Source organism: Pseudochaenichthys georgianus, chromosome 19 (genome assembly GCF_902827115.2).
Source record: "Pseudochaenichthys georgianus chromosome 19, fPseGeo1.2, whole genome shotgun sequence".
In the NCBI taxonomy this organism is placed as follows: domain Eukaryota; kingdom Metazoa; phylum Chordata; class Actinopteri; order Perciformes; family Channichthyidae; genus Pseudochaenichthys; species Pseudochaenichthys georgianus.
Window position 1 is genome coordinate 3,312,438 of NC_047521.1, and position 24,557 is coordinate 3,336,994.

Sequence of the window (24,557 nt, forward strand, 5' to 3'; positions counted from 1 at the left end):
TCTAAATGGAAGAGCTGTGCTCTTTTGAAGAGGTTGCATTGAACGTCATGGTGTGTTTAGTTATGTTTCTCTAACATAGTATCTATTAATTTTGTCCCTCTGTCACACACACACACACACACACACACACACACACACACACACACACACACACACACACACACACACACACACACACACACACACACACACACACACACACACACTTATTTGGGTGTTTGTATTGACATTTATGTATGCATTAAGAGAATAATGCATTTACAATATGGCATGTATAGTGCAGGGTGTATGTGTGTGAATGTGTTTCCGCTCACTGTTTTCACACCAGCTTTTCCCTACCAAACACACACACACAACGCTCCCCGCTCCTCCTCTATCTCTCTTTCTCTCTCTCCCTCCATCTCAATCTCTCGCTCAGAGCGCTGCGTTCGGCAGAGCGCTACAACAGAGTAGAGTGTGTGTTTGCCGTGGCGTGTGTCCAGAGCAGCGATCACAGTGAAAAGGGATGGAGAGAGAGAGATAGACGGACAAGGCAGATTGAAGAAGAGAGAGAGAGAGAGAGAGAGAGACATCCAGAGGCAGGACTGAGCAGACAGAGAACACACCGTGAGTACTCCACTATATATACATGCTTTCTCCATGCACTCGTGAGGGGGCTTCCTAACTAACTAAGTGTGCTGGACAGTAGACAGGTGGACACTGTAGGAACACAGTAGGCATGCATGGGAAGATGCACATGGGCACTTTGATAGTGTTGGTGAGACTGAAGCTGCAGAATATGCTGTGTGTGTGCGTTCATAGAGTGGATGTAAAGGTGGATATGGCATATATGGAAAGGTGTTGTTTGTGCATTTTACAAAACCACCCTATGGATAACTCAAATGTCTTTATATTGTTTTTTATATTTCATGCAACTAAAGCATTTTCGGTTGTAGTTACACTTGCAGACTCTTCCCGCAGGCAATTGACATTTCTGAATAATGTTTTTGTGTGAAATGTAATGCATTTTCATTGTAATACTATTTAAAACATATATGATACGCACTGCTGTTGTGCATGCGGTTTTATAGAATCGGATCATATCTATTAGGTAGATATGATCCTACAAGGAATTTGCTTTGGTGTGTAACGGTGCATATGTTACACAGTAAGAGGAATCCAGTTGTGAAAAAGGAGCAAACATAGAATTACTAGACAAAATATTTAAAATATTAGAAATAGGACAACATTTGATAATACATTTAAATGTACAAAGAAGTAAGTACAATAACAATATGACAATTTACACTTAACATTTAAATATGTGCATGATATTGTAATATGAGAGCTGTGCAGCTTTTAGAATGAGACTAATGTTTGTTAAGTCGAAACAAGAATTTGATTTGGTGCATACATGAACAGAGTAAGAGGAATTAAGTTGTGGATTAAAGTTGAAGGGATGCGCAGTGTAGGAGAGGTAGCATTGAACGAAAATGTGCAGAATATGCTGAGGAATGTGCACGATATACACTATAACATTGTCCAAGATCTAGACTTGTGGTGTGTTTGACTTTTTTGTCTATTTTCAATTTTTTCCTGAGAGGGTTTTCCTTACTCTTACCTTCTTTATATTCTGAACTGAAGCGATGCAATGTTTTTTTCTCCAGTGGTGTTTCCCAGCACCCGTCTAAAAATGTTCCTCCCCCCCCCCCCCTCCTCTCCCCACCACCACCCCTGGAATCAGCTACTGTAACCGTCTCTCCACAGCCAGATAAGATGTGTTCATTTGTAGTGTTTCCACTTCTCTCAGATAGTGTTGGCAGCGAGGGCTGGAGAATACCAGAGGCGTGTTGTAGGGAGCAGTGTTGATGCTGAGGACAGCAGAGGAAAAAGGGTGGGGGGGGGGGTGGCGAGGAGAGGGATTATGATAACCTCTTAAAAAGAAGGATAACTGCTGCTTCCTTTTTCCCCTCTTCCTCCCTCAAAGTAATTATTTCTAGAAAGCCACTTTCTTTTTCTGTGGCTTTTGTCAGCTCTGTTTTCTTTCGGCAGACGCCACAAAGTCAGAACTGTGAAAATTGTTTCAACATCTACTGGGGTCACAAAGAATGTTTAGTATCGATTAAATCACATTTGTTCAAGCTTTCTCTGCCTTATTATTGGATACTTTAATTTAAAAAAACGTAATTATCCTGTGTGTATGTTCCAATACCATAGGAAGCATATTTCTCTCATATTTCCACCTGCAAATAAACATTTATCAAATCCTGACACCCCAATGAGGTCCATGTTTGTTTCCACACATGCATTGTGTGTGTGTATTGTTTCTTTCTGGGGGGATGAAGGAATGAATGCTGAAGGCCGTCGGGCTCCGGAGGGGAGGATATCTGAGGCTTTTGTCGGGATTTACTCTCACAATAAGGATTTAGTGGGTGACACTTGGGCAGGGTGTGTCTACATCAAAGGGGCTTCTCAGCATGGAGCAACACATCAGGACACACTGCTGTGTGTGTGTGTGTGTGTGTGTGTGTGTGTGTGTGTGTGTGTGTGTGTGTGTGTGTGTGTGTGTGTGTGTGTGTGTGTGTGTGTGTGTGTGTGTGTGTGTGTGTGTGTGTGTGTGTGTGTGTGTGTGTGTGTGTGGAGGCAGAGCATTAACTTAAAGCACTGCATAAATGAAACGTTGCACACATGGAAAAGGGGACACTAAAGAGTGACGCACACAGCTGGGACCGGAGCACTTGTTGACGTTCGGGATTATAAAGTTGGACAACTGTCAACAATAACAACACATTCAAATCCCATCCATGTTCATATTGTGATAAAAAGACATTTTGAGAAAACAGCATTTGTGAATATTTGGCCAATATTATCAAATACCTATTCCCAAATTCAATGTTCTTTTAACATTGACTTTCAAAATAAATGTGAATTTCAAAAGTGTTGTCATAAATGATTCCATTTACAATGTGTTAATCCAAATCGAAATGTATTAGTAAATGAGTTACCTACAATATAAGTTGTCCCAACCAGGGTCGGCTCTAGAACAAATCGAATGGGGGGGCAATCATTTGCAAAGGGGGGGGCACACACTGCCGTCAACAACCAATACACAAACACAACTTCAAAAAACATGCTGTAAAGTCTATTGTATTTCACACACATTGCAGGGTGTAGTGCTATTGTATAGCGCGCCTATGACCTGTGCAGACGTGCACGGTTGAGGCACGACCTCCAAAACAGAAACATATGGACATAGGCCACCATATAAAAAGTGTGCAAATGTGTTTAGTATCCTATCCATGTGAACATGTTTTAGGTGGGGGTGGACCTCACCTCCTCTAGGAGGGTCTGGGGCATGCTCCCCCGGGAAGATTATTTTTAAAATATTGAAGTTAAAAGCATCAGTCTGGTGCACTTTGAGAGCAACATTAGGAGATCTATGGATAGCCTATCTCTCAGCATCCATAATGAAACAGAACTGTACACAGATTTACTTTTTCTTTATGGATATTTTACAAATCACTCCCCCTTTAAACTGTATTCTTGTGTTACTGTCCTATAGTATTTCATACCCGTTTTTTATTTATTCTCTTATTCTTTAATAACTATAATGATCATATAAAAGGTATTCCTCGCAAATACTGGTTTACATAAATGGTGACCAAACCGTTTGAGACCCACTGAGATAACCTACACTAAAGTGAACTAAACACTGAGAGAGTCCTTACCTCACTGAGCTGAGGTTATACGATCCTCTCAGTCTGACAGGAGAGGACTCTACTCCACCTTGGTGTAGACACAGCTCTTTATTCCGTTAGCATAGCTAGCTAACCAGATGTTAATATCAACATTCCACGTTACCGCTCACGCACTCACAAAATGCGATCGTGCCACACACACAGAGCCGAGCTTGAATGAAACACAGAAACCCAGAAGTAGGCTACTTGTACTGTCTGTATATCATATTATTTTCGATGGCTTTACTGTATAATCAGTGTAACAGATGAACAGATCGCCACTGGGCTTTCATCTAAACACACAGCCACGTAATGATAACAAAACAAAGGTCGGGGGTCATTGGTCAAGCAACACACAAATCAGAGAGCAGCAGTGAGCACACCTCAGGCTGTGTTTTATATTTGTATTCTTTATTTCTGACGTATTTCACACAAAAAACCTTTAGTGGAAATGTTTTCACTGATATGATTCTTTTTTTTAAACGGCAAAGTGGCAAGGCTTGCCCACCCTGCATTGGGGGGGCACAGTGACTCATTTGGGGGGGCATGGCCCGCGAATGACCCCCCACGACGCCGACCCTGGTCCCAACTCAAATCGTTTGTTAATCAATTTAACAATTTAATCAATAGCATGTATGTAAATGGTTTAAGTTGTTCTTACTTAATTCAGATAAATACCATTAATACATTTTCAATAACCTTGGAGAAATTAGTTAAATTAACTGAATTGAAATTGGTACTATTAACTTTATTTACCAAAGATGCCAACACCATAAATACTTTAGTTACTTTAAATTGTAAATGTGTGGATGCACCATTCTCTATAAAATGTGTTAAATGTGGTGCTGAATGAAACTAATGGAGAATAAACCTCCACGGTCTAATTGCTGACTATTTCATCATCATCACCCCATCATTTCTACAATAACATTTCATTCTGACTGACAAATTCCATTAACATCCTTTTTCTTTCTCATAAACATCCATTTTCATTAGAGAACATTACACTTTACCCTTCAACTGCTGCTGTAATTGATCACACACACTTTCCTGGCTGTCAGACGCCATTCAAAAAGTTTTCCCTCTGAAAGCAGCTCCCCTCATGCATACCAAAATATTCTTTCCCTACAGTATTTCACACACGCCTGATCTCTTTAGGCAGAGTTGTTATCCTATCCCATGATGAATTGTATCTTGAATGTAGCTTGTTGGACCTACAAGCTGTTTTTTGCGAGTTTAAAAGTGTGTGTGTTTGTTGGTATTGTCTGGAGTGTTGTACTGACAGCGCAGATAAGTCTTTTGTCCTGAGGCCTAATCCCTCCTTGACACAAGAATGAGAGATGGATTGAGAGAAAAGATGAGAGGGAAGGAGAAATTGGTGTTGTGACGAGTCCCTTTCGAAAGTGTGTGTGTGTGTGTGTCTGTGTGTGTGTGTGTGTGTGTGTGTGTGTGTGTGTGTGTGTGTGTGTGTGTGTGTGTGTGTGTGACAAGACAACGCAGCGACGGAGGCTTTCAGACGGAGCGACAGCAGGATTTGCATGTGAACAAGGGCTTTACCAGAGCCGTGAACCGTTAATACGCATTCACAGAGGTTTTTGCAGCGGGTGGCCAGAGTTGTTCAGAAACAGGTGTTCTGCAAATCACAGCAAACACTCTCTGCTCGTAACATATTTTCCTCTGCAGCTCCATTCTCTCTATTCTCCTGAGCCGTTTGCTGTGCCAGCGCTTTCACTAGGACTTGGGCTCCTGTTCAGAAAAACAAACAAACTGAACTGCATCCATGTTCTATTTTGTCCTTTTAAAATAAAACCGTGTGGACATAATAGACTGGCACTCAGGCAAGGCAAGTTTACTTGCATGGCACATTTCAACACGAGGCAATTCAAAGTTCTTACAACAAACATTGAGAAATAGTGCAAAAGAAGCTCATATAAATTACTTTTAAATACTTTAAAAAACATTTGTTGGACAATGTCTTGGGGTGAATGGCATTGAACCACAAGCAGTCGGCTTGTTTACATCAGCAAGCCTCGCTAACACTCAGAGCTAACCTGTACTGTAGAGCAAATGTGTTTAAAAAGCAGAAAATAAAAAAAGAAACTCACCTTGTGATAAAGCTGCAAGAGAAAAATAATTTGAGCTCCATACTGTTTCAGAAATAATCCTTGATGTGGTTTAGAACAGGATGGCGTTTTATCTCAGCAGAATTTAACATTATCTCCGGTAGAATTCTGATCAGGCATTAGCGCCTCCTCCTCTTTTTTATTTTTCAAGCTAAGGACCCACAATCTGCACTTCTCTAAACAGGGCTGGAATAGAGGGGTATGAGGGATGTCTAAAATCCATGATCTGTTTGTATTTTGAGAAAAACACATCAGACATGTTTTTATATATTTTTATTAGGGCTGTCATTCGATTAAAATATTTAATCGCGATTAATCGCATGATTGTCCATAGTTAATCGCGATTAATCGCAAATTAATCGCACATTTTTGATCTGTTCTAAATGTACCTTAGAGGAATATTTTTCAAGTTTTTCATACTCTTATCAACATATGAGTGGACAAATATGCTTTATGCAAATGTTTATTATCATTTGAACAATGACAAATATTCTCATGAATATTAAACACAACAACCTGAACATTACAAATATTCGCCTCAATTCAACCTGGAACCTCTCTCATACAATAATACAATACAGTGTGTGTGTGTGTGTGTGTGTGTGTGTGTGTGTGTGTGTGTGTGTGTGTGTGTGTGTGTGTGTGTGTGTGTGTGTGTGTGTGTGTACGTGTGCGTTGGAGCTATGTGCAACTCAAGGCATATGCTAATTTTTATATATCTGAGACCCATAATATATGCCTAAAAATAGCATGATAGGTGCACTTTAAGGCAAGCTATAGGCGACTTTGCAGCGACTTCAATCATCGGTATATGGGACTCAGATAGCTCTTTTATTTGAGTCAATTATTTCACAAATGGTATAATAAACCGAAGAAAGAGATACAACCAAACCTTAATGAGCGATACAGCCATGGTAGTTTGTTCTAAATATACGGCACTACAAACAAACTAACTATAGGGATAGAAAGCAGACCTGGATGGTTCATAATGTAGTGTGGGAGATAAACTCGCTTTGGAGGGAACACAGGGACTTTAGCCTTTGCAGACCATTGACATGCACTAAAACCTATAGAACAGACTACAAGGAAGGAAAGACCCCAAAAAGCATAATAGTTCCTCTTTAGTACAACAGCAGTAGTTGCCAAATGTCGGACAGTTTAACCTGTTCAACCCGGAGGCCCCCGCCGTTTTTTTTTCTCACAAAACTGTGTCTCAGGGCTTCTTAACATTTAAAAACCTATTAATGTGTCATACCCACTTAACGGGAAGAAACTCAGCTAACTGACGATACGAACCATCTTTACCGAAACAAAACAGAAGTCTCACAAGAAGCGTCTAAATGAGCCCTGAGCGCACACTTAGCACAGAACTCTAGGTATAAATACCCTTATTACATATCGGATCTGCACAAACAAGATATCAATTAGCAAGCTGAGGTTCCACAGATTATAGGGGTATAAGTATCGCCACTGAGCGATCGGAACTCGCGACAGGGGAAGCAAACACAGACAACACAACACAGAGCTTTACGGAGCAAAAACGGGACATTGTTTTACCTATGCTGTTGTTCTGATCAGAAGTTGTGTTCAATGGCATTCAAACGATAAAAACGCTGCTGAAGGTTATCCATAGGTTAATCCAATGTGTCTGAAATGATTACTGATAATCCATCTTCATATTTAGTTTTCATATATAGTTGCTGCTTCCGGTTTTGGGCATTCTGGCTACGCATCACTCATTCACCAATGGGTAAGGTTTAGATGGATTTAGGAACTTCCCCTCAATTCTATTGGCTCTAACGGCCCGTCCACACAGCGGCGTGGGTTGAAGCTTCAACGCTTCTGCCCATTCACTTTGAATGGGGTGACGTCACTTTTAGCCGAACTGCATTTTGGGAAGCGACGTGGAGCATTGCTGGCGTTGCTGGCGTTGCTGGTGTTGCTCGCTTCAAAAGTTGAGCAATGTTCAACTTTTGGCATAGCCCCACCTAGTGTCAGCAGAAAGTATTAAAATAATGATTACAACAAAATGCAAAAAATAAATTAAAAAATATATAAAATATATTTTAAGATCATGTTTAATCATCTGATTCGTCTGTACATTGCTGTTTTAGTATGTGTTCTTCTAATTAGTGTCTACAGTGTGTGCCTATTGAGCTGTTTAGAGCCATGTGGGACAAAACCCGATCTTGCCCCTCCCTCTCACTGTCTAAGTCAATGGTGACTGTAAAAACTACACTGCGCATGCTCAGAATATTTTCCTATTTAATGTGTGTGGCAAAAAATAATGACCATAGGGGCATAGAGCTGCCATCCCCACCATACGTCATCTCACATAATTCAGAGCTGATTGGCTGTCAGTACGTGTGCTGCGAAAAGTGTGGTGTGTGAAGAGCAGGTGAAGAGGAGGAGAGAGACGCGTCCTAAAACCAGGAAGTAAGCTGCCCATGGCTTCCCTCCACAAAAAAGAAATGAGATTTCTCCATAGGATTGTAGAAAATAGCTCAAAATAAGATCTGTGGGAAACGTAGCTGTTAGATAAATGTACGTTCTGTTCAGCCGGATAATATCCACATGTCTACCCTACTTTTATCATTTTCGAATCATAAATCCATCATTTACATTTATGATAGACTTTTGAAACTACAACAAGATAAGGAGGACGTTTACAAAAAAGTAATAGAGATTTTTGTCCAGAAGGATAGACAAATGGACTTCATCTTCATTTTATTGAAAATGGGATCTTACCAAGAGAGAACAATTCAATATTTAAATGATAAAATTACATTTTGTTGGGTATCCTTCTGTTGAACTGTCTGTTTAAAATTAATTGAAGCATCAGATTAAAAAATCTTTTGAAAATAATATTATATTATATTATTTTGATTTAGGTCAAAATATAATATTTGTAAACCTGAAGAGTCAGTGCCAGTGCCTCACCAGCCATGAACCTCACTGCAGAAGCTTATATATAGACATCTGAGTTGTTTGTGCCCCACCACTTTTGTACATATAGAAACGCCACTGATGCTGGGAGAGACTACGCAGCTCATTTCCTCATATTCCAAGAAATGGAGGGAAAATTCATTATAGCGGTAGTGAATCACCCGGTGCTGAATGATCAGTCTCTGTTCATCTACCGGGATACAAACCGGAGGAGCGAGGCTTTGAGGGAGGTGATAAAGACAGTGTGTGCAACTGGTAGGTTTTCGCCTGTTTGGGGATTTTATATCCAGTGTACTTCGTTTTAAAAAAAAAAAAAAAGTACCATATTGGAGGTGAAGATGTAATTGTGCTAAACAGACACCAATGGGGGTATCATTATCTCTTAAAGCACACACTTTAATTCCTCTGTGATTAGTTTAATATATTTTGTCAAATCTTCAAGTCTTCTGCCTGAAGACATCTCAGTCTGTACTTTGGGGATTGTCGGTGCCATTACCTTAAATACAGAAACTCAGAGTGCAGCACACTGAAGGACTGGAGGTACGAGCTGTAACAGAGATAAGGGAACTGCAGAATATGGCTGCAAATTGTCAGTTGAACATAACACTTCGGCTCATTTTCAGTCATGTTCCCTATTTTATTATAGAGATGAACTGGAAGTCACTTTCTGTGCCGGTGCGGCAGAGGATATCATAGAACACTTTATTTTAAAGCTCCGTATATTCACTTTGAGATTGTTCCATAATAATTTGTCCTTGCACATAATTGCGGGTCATCAGTGTGTGTCCAGGACGTCCTGTGCATTGACACCAAGTTAAACTATTTAAACTGGGAGCGGTGTTATAATCCTTTACTTTTGGAAGGAAGTCTCCAACCTTTCCCTAAGTCGCAATAAGGGAGATCATTTTTTACCGCGTCTTTACTCCATATAAATTGAGTGTGGATTAATATTATAATATATGATCAGTTTATGATCAAGTTTTGCAATTTTTTTGAATTTAACTATATTTTTGCAGTTCATACAGATCACCAACAATGTTGACTGAGGACCAGGGTAGGAATTTCACAGCGGCCATGACGGCCATGGCCGTCGTTGCCCCTCGGGGATATAAACTTGTCACCTTTCGGCGAAATTCCCCGTTTTGAATCCAAAATAGGTTGTTTGTGTGAGTCATGAAGATCTGCAATAAAAATATTTTTGGGGTATGGGGGGGGCTCTGGGTCCCGGAGTAATCTGGGCCGCGAGCTGTGCCATCATGACACGCATGGTGTTCTTTTTTTATATATTATAATGAAGCGCGAGCTGTGTGCTCGAGTCTTCCTGCCTGTCGGCTCTGCTCATGGATGTATAACGGCCCGTCCACACTACAGCTTCAAAAAAAGCTTGGAGCTGGGCGTGTCTGAAGCTCGACCAACAACCAATCACATGAATCTCCCGCCCCTGACACACAAGCAGCGGTTTGATTGGCTAGAGCTTGTACTGGCATATGATTTGATTGGCTGACGCTTCCACCGAAAGCTTCAGAAGCTTCAAAAGTTGAACATTGCTCAACCTTTGCAGCCTGAAACGCCAGGAAGCTTCAAAAACGGTTTCCAACGCGTCTGCCCATTCACTTTAAATGGGGTGACGTCACTTTTCGCCGAACTGCATTGTGGGAAGCAGAGCGGAGCTTTCCTGGCGTTTCATGTATATGCTCCGTCCACACTCACAATAACATGATACAGACACAACAGCGACTGTATTCACCATGACACAGACAGTCTGTGGTTTGTACTTGTTTAACTTTTGTCTAGTTTCTGAACAGATATGAGGAGCTGTGAGCTCTGAGTGCTAAATAACGGTTGAGGTATTGGTTTTCTGATTCAGTGGCTGAGATCCTCACTGCTGATTGGCTACCGCGAGAACACGTCACACGAATTTGACTCTCGAGTTGAATTTTTTATTAAAGAGACTCTCGCAGTTTCAGAGCGCATCGAGTTTAAAATACCATCTAGCTCCTGCCGCCCGCTTGTGGCAGACCACGCTTCCACGCTCACCGGCAGGCACCGACTGGCCATCGGGAGGACCGGGAGGGTGTGTGTATGTGTGGCCCGAGCGAGCGGGGAGAGAGACCTTACGTGCATTGTTGTTGTTAGCATCTGGTGCTAACTAGCTGGCTGCGCTAACGGATATAAGGAGCTGTTTAAATGAAAACAGAGGAGCGCTCTATCCACACAACTGCGCCGAGCAATTGACTTTATGCAGGAAGCCAGGCAGTGGGACATTGTACGAAAAGTCAGCACACTCAGCACGGATAGTGCAACATGATTTCAGCATCCAGGCAGCTCCCGTTCGAGCATATGCCTTGAGTTGCACATAGCTCCAACGACCCAACACACACACACACACACACACACACACACACACACACACACACACACACACACACACACACACACACACACACACACACACACACACACACACACACACACACACACACACACACACACACACACACACACACACACACACACACACACACACACACACACACACACACACACACACACACACACACACACACACACACTGTGTGTTTTGCATTTCAAAGTATTGCTTGTTCATACAGTTGATTGTTGGAGCTTCATTCAGCACTGCTGAATGATGTATGTGCAGAGTTGGACCCTTGAAGGCTGGTTCTTCTGCTCTGAAATGGAATATATTTGTTACATATTAATAGATTTTTAAATGTATTTGATTTCGGAATTTTGTGAATGGGAGAAGTAGTAGATAGAAAACATACCAAACACTAATTATTCAAAGTAGAGTATTTCATTTTATATACGGTAATACTAAGGAGGAATAGGCCTATATGATTATACAGTTATTTATTTATTATTATTATGTAAGCTCCAAAACCAAATGTTTCCCTCAATGGCCTTTGTGCCCTGGCATGTGGCCTTTGTGCCCTAACACATGTTGTGATACCAAAGGCCAAATGGCCTTGCCCCTAAAATGATGAAATTCCAAGCCTGCTGAGGACTGGGATCATTAACAGTTAAGTTCTTTAATAACCTCTCTACTGCCATGGTTCAATTTGGGATACACTCCATATGCAAACTTGCTTCTTTCTCTCTCTGACTTATTTGTTCAGAACAATGCTAAGAGAATAATTCCAGAATTGCCTAAAGCCATGCATTTTAATAAATCATCAGAAAAATTGCTGGCTTTTGATTAAGTCTGTGTACATGCCCCTTGGCCGTGTGACTCACATCAATAGCATGCCTGATTTGAATTCATGTCTGATTTCTTTGTTGTTTGAATAACTGGCTTTTATTTATTCATACGTATTGAATGTAAATCAATGAGCGGAGGCTGTGATGCTTCTTTGATTGTATTACACTGGCTCATACTTAGACATTACTTTTCCGTACAGAGTTAAACAAGTACTGTACTAAAAGTTGGCAACAAAAAGTGTAATAATTGTATTGATTTATCGTTAATGAAACAATTGCTGGCTAAAAATAATAATTCGTCCACATTTAGATTATTTTATTGAGACAAAGTATTTATAATTGAGCTACTTGTGTCTAGCAAACAAAATAAACATTATTATTACGGAACTTCCCACTTTCTCCATTTGATGTGTCACAGACTTTCAATATTGTCTTGTCATGCTGGATTACTGATTTCAATATTTAGCATTTTACCAGCTGGTAAATGTCGAAGACCAGATGTGTCATACTGTAGTTATATTACGATATATATGTATAATTAACAAACAACCAGTTAATAAATGACTGGCAATGAAATATAAGAATATATTTACTAAATACTTATAAAAACCAAGTATACGACGGCGTGGGTTGTGCGCTGGCGTTCGGATCAGGGAGCACAGGTTCAAACCCCACTGCAGTCAGCATGTCGTTGTACACTTCACCTCAAAGTGCTCCTGTGGGGATTGGCCACAGTATCGAGTATGTAAGTCGCTTTGGAGAAAAGCGTCTAACAAGTAACATGTCATGTGATGGAATGAATGAATTCATTAATTTCAACTATGTATTTGAGGAATGGCTTTGTAATGTTTGTCATTGTGGACTGTATATCTCTTATGAGGGACCTTTTTATTTATTTCATGGTATACTAATTGCAGGATGACACCTCTCTTGCGAGTGGATCAACATCAGGCGGTATTCAGGGTTAGGGGGAGAAATATCCAGCACAGTTTTACAATAGTTTTGTAATTACTCAGCTACAGTTCATCCTCTTGGGTTTGCAATGTGTGAAGATGAAAGTACATTTCATTGAATGAATGATTTGTGTTTCCGAGTGTGTGATGCCCTGGGAGAGATGTTTGGCAGACATCCTCGCTTGGCTGCCTCACATTTTATTTAAATATTTGTGTATGCTGTTGATGCATACACAAAGCCAAAGTAAAGCAACACCAACAGAGGCTGACATCCTAGGTGCTGACCTGTGTGTGTGTGTGTGTGTGTGTGTGTGTGTGTGTGTGTGTGTGTGTGTGTGTGTGTGTGTGTGTGTGTGTGTGTGTGTGTGTGTGTGTGTGTGTGTGTGTGTGTGTGTGTGTGTGTGTGTGTGTGTGTGTGTGTGTGTGTGATGAATGGCACTCTAAAGGATCCACTTGATTATGTTCAATGGAGAGCTTTCTCCCCTCAGCCTTATTTATGTGTGCACACTGCAGCGTGGACAGACACCTATAAATCTGTTCCTGCCACAGACCGCACACACACACACACACACACACACACACACACACACACATTTGCTCCCCTTCCTTTCCCGTGTGTTTAAAGGTATCTCTGCATGTTTCTCAGGCACTTTCAATTGTCATCTTCTTTCAAATCATAAACTGCGTCACCAGGGGTTTGCGGCTCCCTGCTGTGTGATGCACCGACTGACTTCCTGTGGACCACCTTTCCCCCCCGCAGACTGTTGCCCTCATTGTTTCACTCATGCATACCCCCCACATACACTTACCCCACACCTGTCTCTGTTTGTAGCTGTAGCCGGGGGCCAGAGCTGCTTTATGACTCGCATCCTCTCGACTCCTCACCTCTGTATGTTTAAAGGTTCTTCTCAAATAGAGGATGGAGAGGAGAAGGATGGAGAGGAGGAGAGGGAGGGTTCTGAGAGATGGAAAATCCATCATGTGGACTGAAAGGAGGAGAAAAAGTTGAGCAAGCGGAAAGAGACATTCTCAAAGAAAAGCACCACGCTGTAAGCTAGGGAGGTAGGGAGTAAAAAGAGAGGGTAACTTTAATAATGCAGGGACACACCTTTTTGATTGTTCAGCACAGACATTTTGATTTGAATGAGAGTGAATAAGAATAGAGACACGCTGTTGATCTTTAGACACAGTTTAATATATTCCACAGGGCTATAAAGCTCCCGTGTGGAAAAGAACCATAAAGGGAACATATCATTTGATCTGGTGTCATAGATACATGTTTGGCAGCATGGACTTTATTTACTGCTGGCCGCTATCTCTGTACGTCTGAACAATCTCAGTGTATTCCGAAGTGAGAAACAACTTTAAAATGTAAAATTCTTTGATGTGCAAAAATAACACATCATTAACATATGAGTGGTTGTAACATGACCTGGGGTGCAGTGGTTTATCCGATTACATTTAAGATGAAAATACCTTCTGACTCTACTACATTTATGGGATGGCTGATGTAAAGCACTCGTCTCGATAAAGTCGACCAGCTGCCCCTGAACTACTACAACTCCCAACATCAGTAATGTGTTGTCTTGTAATATATACAGTAATTAGGTACTGAAAGACCTGTCAATCATGCATACTCTACTATACGCTTGGAAATATTGTATTCCAGTAATATAAATCACATTTTCATAATTGCAAAATGCTAATTAACTTTTTTTTTTTTAAACTAGAGGTTTCACAATCTGTCTTCCGGCCTTGAGAGCACTTTAATAGTGTTTTTCCTCTTTGAATTCATATGCATTTTATACACACATTTCAGAGTTAAGGAGGGGAAACAATTAATTACTGGTATGTGTGTAGAGAGAAATATGTGGTCATTAGTGTTCCATTGGAGCCTACTGACAGTGCAGTGGAGACCCAAAGCAATTGAAGTGAAAACCTCTCCCACCAGACAAGCACGTGTTTTAAACATGGGGACATCTGGTAAAAATAGGCAACTGTTCTGATGTGAAGCCAACCTCTTGAATGCAACGCACAGCACTGAAAGCACGGTGAGCAAACAGTGAGCATCTCTTCCTCAGCTGCAGCGCTGTGGTACACTTTCAAACAGCTTTATATTGCACTTTAATCACACCTATCAACCAATCAAAGTGCATGATTTCACCAACCCATTGAAGGCCTATATGTATCACCTGATATGTTTGGAATAAGCCTGTTCCACTGCTGAATGTCCTGACTGAAATTGTATTTATGTATCACCAATGTGTTCAGCCAGCAGCAGGTCACGTGTTTCAGATTGTAGCGAAGAGAGGAGGAACTGCTTTGGTGCTTCAGACGAGACTCAGACATACAATAGACAGCTTATATTCACCCCCTCCCTTACAAGTCAGGGAGGATGGGAGGAGGGATGAAGGTGGAAGGGAGGAACCAATGCATCTTGGATGAACAAAATATGAATTTTTTAATATGTTGCCATCCTCTCTTTGCTCCGGCTCTCCCTCTATTCATAAACCTTCGACCTCTCTATCTATCCTTTCGACTGTCAAGCCTTAGTCTCACATCTTCTTCTCTTGAATCCTCTACTTGTTTTCACTGTCTCCTTCCTCTGTTCCTATTTTTGAATTGTCTCCCCATTCCCTTCAGCCCCCTTTTTTCTATCTCTTTCTCTCTCACCATGGTCACCCTTAAACCCCCCTACCCTCTCCGGGCTGATTTGCCTCGCCCGAGGTATTTGACAGGGCTGCTGCTGGTAGATAGCGCGATTGAATGCAAGTCCTCAGGGTGGGAGGAGGAGGGTAAAAAAAGGGTGAAGTGGTATTAGCTGGTGAAAAGGGGTTGGCACCAGCCTATGACGAGGAGAGGAGAGGAGGGGGGGTTGGGATTTTGGCTGAAGTAGAGGAAGAGCCATGCATGTGGCTTCGGGCGAGCCAGGCACAAGCTCCGCAGAGAGAGAGAGAAATTAGCTTGATCAGAAATGGAGACTGGGAAAAATCACGTATCTCCAAACTGTTGGGGAGAAACTTTCGGCATGATACATTTTTAGTTTTTAAGGACGGGTCTATACGCTTGGTGTCTTTCATGTCATGGACTTTGAGTTTGTGGTTTGTTTGACACCTACTCATTTCACTCTGCTGATATCAAATGAGTTGATGGCTGACATGCCTTTCAAACTGGGAGTCATATACAATACAGGGAGTCATATTTCAGCAGGCTGACCCTGAAGTTAGCGAGGGCTCCCTCGACAAACAGCTGAGCAGTTTCCATGGATTTTGTAATATTGCAGGAAATAAGATCTGTGACGAACACACCTTTATGATACTTGTGTTTTTTTTCAGCAGGATAATTTCCAAATGTTTACAACACTTTTATGATGTTTGAAGTGTAAATGCAATAGCTTGAAGTAAAAAGCTAACTTGCATCGATATATTTCATTTTTATGATGACCTTTAGTAGTCTCATTGAGTCGCTTGTTGACCTCTGATTTGTTGACACATTGCACATTCAGACATGCAAAGTATTTAATCACGTATTTTATGGCGTAAAACATTAACCTGAATCTCCTAAGCTTGTGTTAACCAAAGACCTTATTTCAGGTATCTAACAAAAACACTTTAAAAAAACTGTTGACTTCGAGACTAGGGACCCAGAAGTCCTAAAATGATCACTTATTTTCAGGTTTTAGGACTCATTCCTTCACCACTATACCCATTGTTGTTTAACTGCTCTTTTAACACTAAATGATTAGTCTCTTTCCTTCAAAGAATGCTTCCATCATCTAGTCAATAATATGGTACAGTGACCGTTTCAGACAAGGACATTTCCCCTTCTGACACGAGGGCCTGACCTCAGATCCTTAGACAGTCATCAAACTGTTGTACAAGACAGTCTTTCTTTGCTTCTTTGCTGTCCTCTCTGTATCTTACACACTCCTGTATCTTACTCCTTTATTTCCCCGTTTGACTCAGTCTAATGTAGTGGGTCTTTATTTAGACCTACCCTGTCATTGTGTATAAAAGAGCTGATCTGGTATCATCCAGTTTCCTCCTCTATCTCCATCCTCATTCTCCCCCTCCGTTCTTTTTTTCCACCGATCCACCGGCTCACCTCCAATCACCCTCATGAATCTGACAGCCGAGCGAGACGCAGAGAGTGAGAAAGACGAGTGAGGAGGAGGGAGTACAGGGGGTCGTCAGATTGCTGTAGAGGGCCTGAGAGTTGACAGCTATGGGAAAGGACAGCTGACCCCTCTTATATAGAAAAATAGAGTATAGATAGTGGTGGGGGGGGGAGTCTTGCGTGAGATAGAATGGAGTAATATCAGTACTATAAAAAGTCCATTCAATTTAACCATTTCGAGCTCCAGTTCAATCTTCTCTTCCTGTGCTTGTGTGTGTATGTTTAACTGTTATTGTTACATGTGTAAGTGGGCGCATGGGTTAAACCAATGACAAACATACAGTAAAAACTAATTAAAGTAGTTTCAGCTTTCCTTTGGACATAATGTGGATTTTTGTATAAATCTTTCAACAAAATGTCACACAAAAGCAGTTGTGGATGGAGCTAACCAAATCTGACCCAAACTTCCGACAGTCATTCTGTGTGGATTTGTACCTGTATGGTAACATGTTAAACGCAGATAACACAAATATTCAGGAGATAGCCTCAAATGTATTCAACGGAAAATTCATTTATTAAAACTTCCAGGTGGAACTTTAGATGAAACTTGTGTGCGCATTTTAGCAGCGATGAGCTTTTTTTGGCCCTTCGAGATGCACATGTTTCCACTGAAACACAACACATCTATAGTTCCATCTTGGAGTAAGACACATCTTTGCCAATGTTGCAAAAGATGCTAGCTTTGCCCATTAGTCAGAATCCGTTTGTCAGACTACACTGGCAGAATGTCTTTCAACAAAGCAACAATAGCTTAACCAAAGCAACCACTAAATGGATCACCATGGACTGTAGACGTATCAACATTGATGAAGACCAGGAGTGTGAGATAGTGGTCAAGGTCACGACTGTCGGAGCAGATAGTGCTCGCAATGTGATGGCGGCAGCAAGAATGGTACGATATGAGCATCTTCCCTGTGTAGTGCACAATATACGGAGGGCAGTCAGAACGGCTCTCCGTGACAGCTTTGTCAATGCTTTAGCTAAGTGTAAGACAATGGTTGGCCATTTCAAACGTGGTCCAGCAAACACAGCAGAGCACAGCAACATACACAAATAATAATACCATTTTAAACCTGGGATTAATCATGATTTACGCATTGAAACCACTACAATATATACAACAAGGAGAAGGAATCTTAAAAGTAATACAAACTATGTACAATTAAATATGAAGGACTCACTGGAATACTTGAAGCTTCCACCTACTCTACACTCTCATGGCATTTAACATGTAGTCACCTGGCTCCTGCTCTCGTCACACTGAAAGGTTTGTGGTGCCACTCCAATGAATTGGTGTTCTATTTCGTATATGGCTTCGCCTTCTAAGGCTATCGCTATTGGGTTATCCCCCTGCGCCCCCGCGCAGCACTGAACAACTTGTAGTCCACGCCCACCCGCTAGGTGGGCCCCACCCTCGGGCCACCTTCCGGTATAAATAGGAAGGGGGCCCGGCACTCTGCTCCCTCTTTTCTTCAGCAACCAGCAGTTACTGAAGCACAGGAAAAATCGAGTCATGAGCAACAACTGTGTCCGTGATTGTCCCTTATGTAAGACGGGGTACATCATAAGTTATGACTTATACGAGATATGCGAATCCTGCCTGGGGCCAGAGCACGCGGACGCGGCTCTCAGCCAGCAGGTCGCTTGTTCGCATTGTGCCCGTCTCCCGTCAACCGGCAGGAAGTGAAGAGCGGACGCTCTAGCTGCTGTGGCTGAGGAGGACGATTGGCCCGTCCAGAGCAGGGACGACAGCCTGTCTCTGGAGCCGAGTGCGGGGCAGGAGTCGGACGACTCCTACCCCGTCTCCCTCCATGGCTCGCCGTGCGGCTCTCCCCTCCCCCCTCTCCCCCGGATGGGGGAGACGGGGTCGGAGCGAGGTACGGGTGTGACGGCCGAGCACGCGGTCCCCTTCTCCGTTGCCACGGCGCTACCGGCGTTGGGTGGCATTATGCTGGAGCTGCCGGAGATCATCGGCAAAGCAGCAGCATGCAGAAGTCTCCCCGTTCCCCCAGGACGGGACAGGGTGGCTCTGGACGACATGGCCGGAGTGTTTTCCCGGTTTCAGACGGGCAGGAGTGATCTGATCTGGCTGTGCTTCCCCGCCATTAGGAGGTACCAGGAGGGGGCGGCGGCGAACCCGAGGACCCTGAGGGCTCCGGTGGCCACCTTTGTTCCCTTCACTAAGGTGGAGGGATTCACAGAGGAGGGTTTCCCAACAACCCCCGCCCAGGAGCCGAGCTTGACAGCGTTCTTTGGGGTTAGGCAGGCCAACTTGATCGCCGGACGGCGCCCTACGTTGGCCTCCCCCAGGGACCAGTATGTCGCCCACCAGGCTGACCGGACGCACCAGTGTGCGTTTCAGGCATCTGCGGCAGCAAACAACATGGCGTTGCTGGCCAACTCGGTGGTTACGCTGGTGGAGCGGTCCACCACCATGGCACCAGAGGAGGCGGAGGCTGTCTCCCAGGCGAGGATGGCAGCATGGATGACGCAGATCCAGCGCCACCTCTGGCTGCAACAGGCAGCTGTTACAGAGCCAGCCAGGAAGGTCTTGCTGGACGCTCCAATCAGCCCGGACGGGCTGTTCGGACCCCAGTTTTTGGCCATGGTGGAGTCCATGAAGGCGGCAGCGGAGCAGGCGGATGATATCCGCCAGCACGTCGGCTGGCTCCAGCACGTCGGCTGGCTCCAGCCTGCGGCGAAGCCTCAGCGGCACCAGAGGCAGCAGCAGCGGCCAACCCGGCCACAGCGACAGGAGAGACGCTCACAGCAACCGCAGCCGAGGCGTCAGACTCGTCCGTCGGCGGCGGCAGGGGCACCGTCCCGCGCCTCCGCCCCCCCACCAGCAGAGAGGGGGTGTCAAAAGGGAGTGAGGTACTCCCGTTCGTCGTCTGCTCCACGAGAGCCGCCGAGGAAACAGAGCTGGCCTTGACTGTTTGGGGGGGAGTGTGAGGAAAATAAAAGAAGCTTATTTCACAACATGTTGTCTGAGTCATCAATTTCAAATGTGTTTCACATATCCCCCACTCTGGGTGAACCAGCTGCCTATGACATATCGGTTAATAGCCAGCAGGGTTCGTTACAAAAGCCTGCACATTTTAATCTATCGGTTAATAAGCTGCAGAGCGCGGTAACTACGCCAGCTGCCTCCAATCTGTTGATTAGTAGGCAGCAGGGTTCGCTGCAGAGGCCTGGTGGTTATAACTTTTCGGTTATTAAACCACAGACCTCGCGGCATTCCTCTGTCCGAGATATAGGCCTACCTCCTATACACACGGTCATAATAACCCATGAGCGCCGTCTTCACGCCTCATGTGGACAGCACTGCACACACCTCCACTCATCCCCTGAGCGTGTACACACCTGATGATGACAGCCAGAGTGAAACGCAGCGTGTGGAGGCTTCCTCGTAGCCCTTTCGCCTCACGGGCAGTGGCGGCGAGGGCAATGGCGTGGCTCGTCACCATGACGACCATTACGGCACATCACAGAGAAGCCAGAACGGGGGAAGGAGCAGTATTCCAGGCTGAGTGGCCCCAGCGGCAGCGCCCGCAGCACCACAGCGTTGGGGCTCGCTGCAGAATTCTGCTGGTTTTAACCTATCGGTTAATAAACTGCAGAGCTCGCTAAGTAAGCCGGCTGCCACTAATCTGTTGATTAAGTAGACAGCAGGGCTCGCTGCGGAAGCCTGCCGGTTTTAACCCCTGTTAATTACCTGCAGAGCTCGCAGCCTTCCTCTGTCCGAGATACGCCTCGTACACACGGCCTTAATAAACCCATGAGCGCCGTTATAACGCTTCATGTGGGCAGCACTGCACACACCTCCATCCATCCCCTGAGCGCAGCCCTTTCGGTCCAAGCTCACCTTGGGTTGCCTCACGAGCAGCGGCGGCAGGGGCTTTGGCGTGGCTCTGGCGTGGCTCTGGCGTGGCTCGTAACCAGGACGACCAAAAACACATCTCGAGCACGTGCGCCCGCTCTCAGAGGTTTTCTCAGAGTGGCAGCGCGTGGGTTTGATGGACAGATGGATGAGCAGGCTGATCAGCAGAGGATACGTCCTGCAGTTCGCCTCTCCCCCCCCCAGGATGCATACTTCCACCTGAAGGATGCATACTTCCACGTACCCCTCATCCCGAAACACAGGAAATTCCTGCATTTTCTCATTTCAGGGAATATCAGACCAGACAATCGTATGCCATTCGGATATTTCCTGGCTCCTCCCATTTTTGGTGTAGAGAAGGATCGAGCCACTACACAGAGGAGGGATGAGAGGGTGGTTTCCTCTGGACGACCTGCTATTTGCTGGCTCGCTCCAGGGAGGTAGTCGCTTTACAGACGGTACATCTCGTATCGCATCTGTCAAAGCCTGGGTTTCATAATAAATTGGAAGAAGAGCTGTCCTCTTCCCTCTCAGACAAACATTTATCTGGAGTGGAATTAAACTCAGCCAGCAGCAGAGCGCGGCTCTCGCGGCAGCGAGTGGAGAACTGTCAGCTCTCCTCCGGCATGTCACAACCCACACAGCCCTCTCCGTGACGCAGCTGCTCGGCGTTGACATCAGCTGGTCACGTGGGGATTCCCCTGGGTCTTCCAACAGGGGGACACTACAGAGGTGGTTCATTCGCTGCAGAAGCCTGCTGGTTTAACCTATTGGTTTATAAACTGCAGAGCTCGCGGCATTCCTCTGTCCCAGATATGCCTCCTACACACGGTCATAATAAATCCACGAGCACCGTTATAACGCCTCGTGTGGACAGCATACACACACCTCTCATCCTCTGGGCGTGTACGCGCCTCATGATGAGAGACGGAGTGAAATGCAGCGTGTGGAAACTCCCTCGCAGCCCTTTTGCCTCACGGGCAGCGGCGGCGATGGCGTGGCTCGTGTTATCTGTGTTGGTTATTCTCGCGTGCAGGAGAGAAGCTTAAAAAGGAGACTAAATGGAGTCTCTGAGATGGTTTCAAATTGGTACTTTAATTAAAAATAAAGGCGCGGTTATGTTACAAACAGGAGAATGATCAGACAGAAAAGCAGCTGTCCTCTGGCTCTCGCTAGCAGAGAAAAAGAGGCCGAACCCCTCAGGTCCCGCTGTTTATATATCCTCTGCTGGCTCCTCCCTGCGGGCCGGCTCTCCACGTATTTAATGTCCGTTGTTACGCATATCAGAGGATACAGACATTGTACATTCAATATATATCTGAACACGCCTTTTCTCCTCCTTAACTCTTTCATGACTTTTCATTTAACACATTCTAAACGCTGTAATCAATACTCCAAAAATACAGGAAATACTTCACAGCAGTTTGGTTTCCGGTCGTTCCGTATGTTGTCACATGCTACCCACATCTGTAAACAATAACGTACTCAAATAAACTGTACCTTCATTTAATATTCAACAATAATAATATCTCGACGTCTATAGTTGTAGTGTTGAAATCAGTAGGTTTCGTTGTGCAACATCCTATCATCTCGCTGCTAAATTCACCTCTATAGTAAATGGTATTTTAGCCTCATGCTAAATGCTAACCGGAGATGAAGGATTTTCAGAATAAAAGCTTAACAACTGGTTGTGCACAAGAACTTCTGGTTTTTCAGTATAAAACAGCATTTAAACTGACGGTATGTTTAAGGTACTTTATGCCAATAAAAACATTGATTTTAATTTCTAACACTCATCACCATGACGACCATTATGGCACATCACAGAGAAGCCAGCAGTTCCATGGGATACAAGAAACACTCCTGTCATCCCAGGAACAGTGTCTAGTGCGTTTTTTACTCCCGCTATTTTTCTAAATCTCGGAAAAGAACGGGGGAGTCGCCCCGTTGCTGTACAATCAAACATGTGTTGATTTGCACAGAAAACAGGCCACGGCTATTCTTTCACACACAGTGACGTCACGAGCTACCCACAATGCAACGCGCGCCATATATATATATAAATACGCCATTTTCCTGGAGGTGCAAATATCCTGGAGGTGCTAATATAAACAGCTAGCTAACGTAGCCAGGCAGAGCGCACTAGATTTTTTTTATGAATTAACGACTGAAGAAATCGCTGCAAGTCTTCGGATTAATCTCTGGACTTGAGGGGTGTGCTCTAGGTCGTTACCAGCGTAAACTAGAGCTGTCGGATTGCCTTTACAGACTGCCTGCAGATGTATGGAAAAACGACTCTCGAACGTGGCCTTCGGTCGATTTTGGCAGCAGCCACTTGTCACAATAATATTATCATGCCAATGCATATATGTGGTATTTTAGAGTTGACTAGATATTGATTAAGGCAATAGACTATGATATTCTGCTTGCACCTCGCGTGAAATGGCGGATACCGGAAGTACGGTGTCGCCCTCGGCCCAATACCCGTATGTGTGTGTGAAAGAATGGAAGCAGCCTACCTCAATCGCGGGGGGGGTGGTGCTAGTGGATCGCCGGAGCTGTATTAGCTTAACATGCTTATTGTAGTTGTAAGTGCACTGTCTTGATGGAGCATATGTGTGGGCTGGACCTGTGTTATACAGGAAAGGAGTGAGCAGGGCGGAGTTTTGTCGATTCTTGTTCTGTGTTCTGTGACTTATCTTCCTCACCCTCTCAGACTTTCAGTTGCGCGCGCTACTAAAGAGACGCGCTACCATGGAAACCAAACAATGGTGTAGCTGTATTAAAGTCCGAGTGGAAACAGTCATGAGTAAATCCAATTTTGTCAGAAATCGGGAGAAATATGAAACCGGGAGAGGGCAATGACATCGGGAGTCTCCCGCGAAAATCGGGAGGGTTGGCAAGTATGCACCCTGTACTGGGTGTCCTGTCAGAGTGAGTGACGTCAGGGAGCCAGCTGTGCGCCTCTCTCCTGCCTCTCAGCACGCGGAGAGCGGCCCTTTTCCCCTCTTATAGGAGGGATGTTCCTTTTTCCTCTGACACACTTCGTACGGAGTGCCTGGTCAGAGTGAGTGACGTCAGGGATCCAGCTGGGCGCTCTCCTGCCTGTCTGACACGCAGAGAGCTGCTGTTCCCCCTCTATGATCGCAGGATAAGGTGGGACCTTCGTCTCTACTTTCTCACAGCGGCCGGTATGTATTGTTCCCAGCCGTCACCCCGTCGGGAAGATAGCCATGTTTTGCTATGTTCCAGGGACGGTGATGCGCCATTACGCATGGCACAACAGGCAGGGGGTGTTATTGAGCAGGTGTGTCTGTGCTTCTAGTGCCGGGCGGACCCAGTGGGGTGCAGACTACATCATGCTTCGCCCTTAACCCAATAGCGATAGCCTTAGAGGGCGAAGCCATATACGAAATAGAACTGAAGTTACCTACTGTAACCCCAGCTTCTATGAGCAAATGGCGCAGCCCTCTAAGTGCGGGGCCCCACTGGCTCTACGAATAGCTGAAGAAAAGTTATTTTGTATGGGAGCAGAGTGCCGGGC

General features: G+C 44.3%; 1 protein-coding gene across 4 annotated transcripts in view; it reads left to right on the top strand.

Annotated features, from left to right (window-relative positions):
• The first annotated feature begins 455 nt into the window (after window positions 1-455).
• Window positions 456-24,557, top strand: part of rbfox3a (RNA binding fox-1 homolog 3a) — a 960,486-nt gene continuing 936,384 nt past the window's right edge. For all 4 annotated transcript variants that reach the window (XM_034107791.2, XM_034107794.2, XM_034107792.2 and 1 more), the window contains exon 1: window positions 456-606. The gene's annotated coding sequence lies outside the window, so the exon portion shown is untranslated. The remainder of the gene's footprint in view (window positions 607-24,557) is intronic.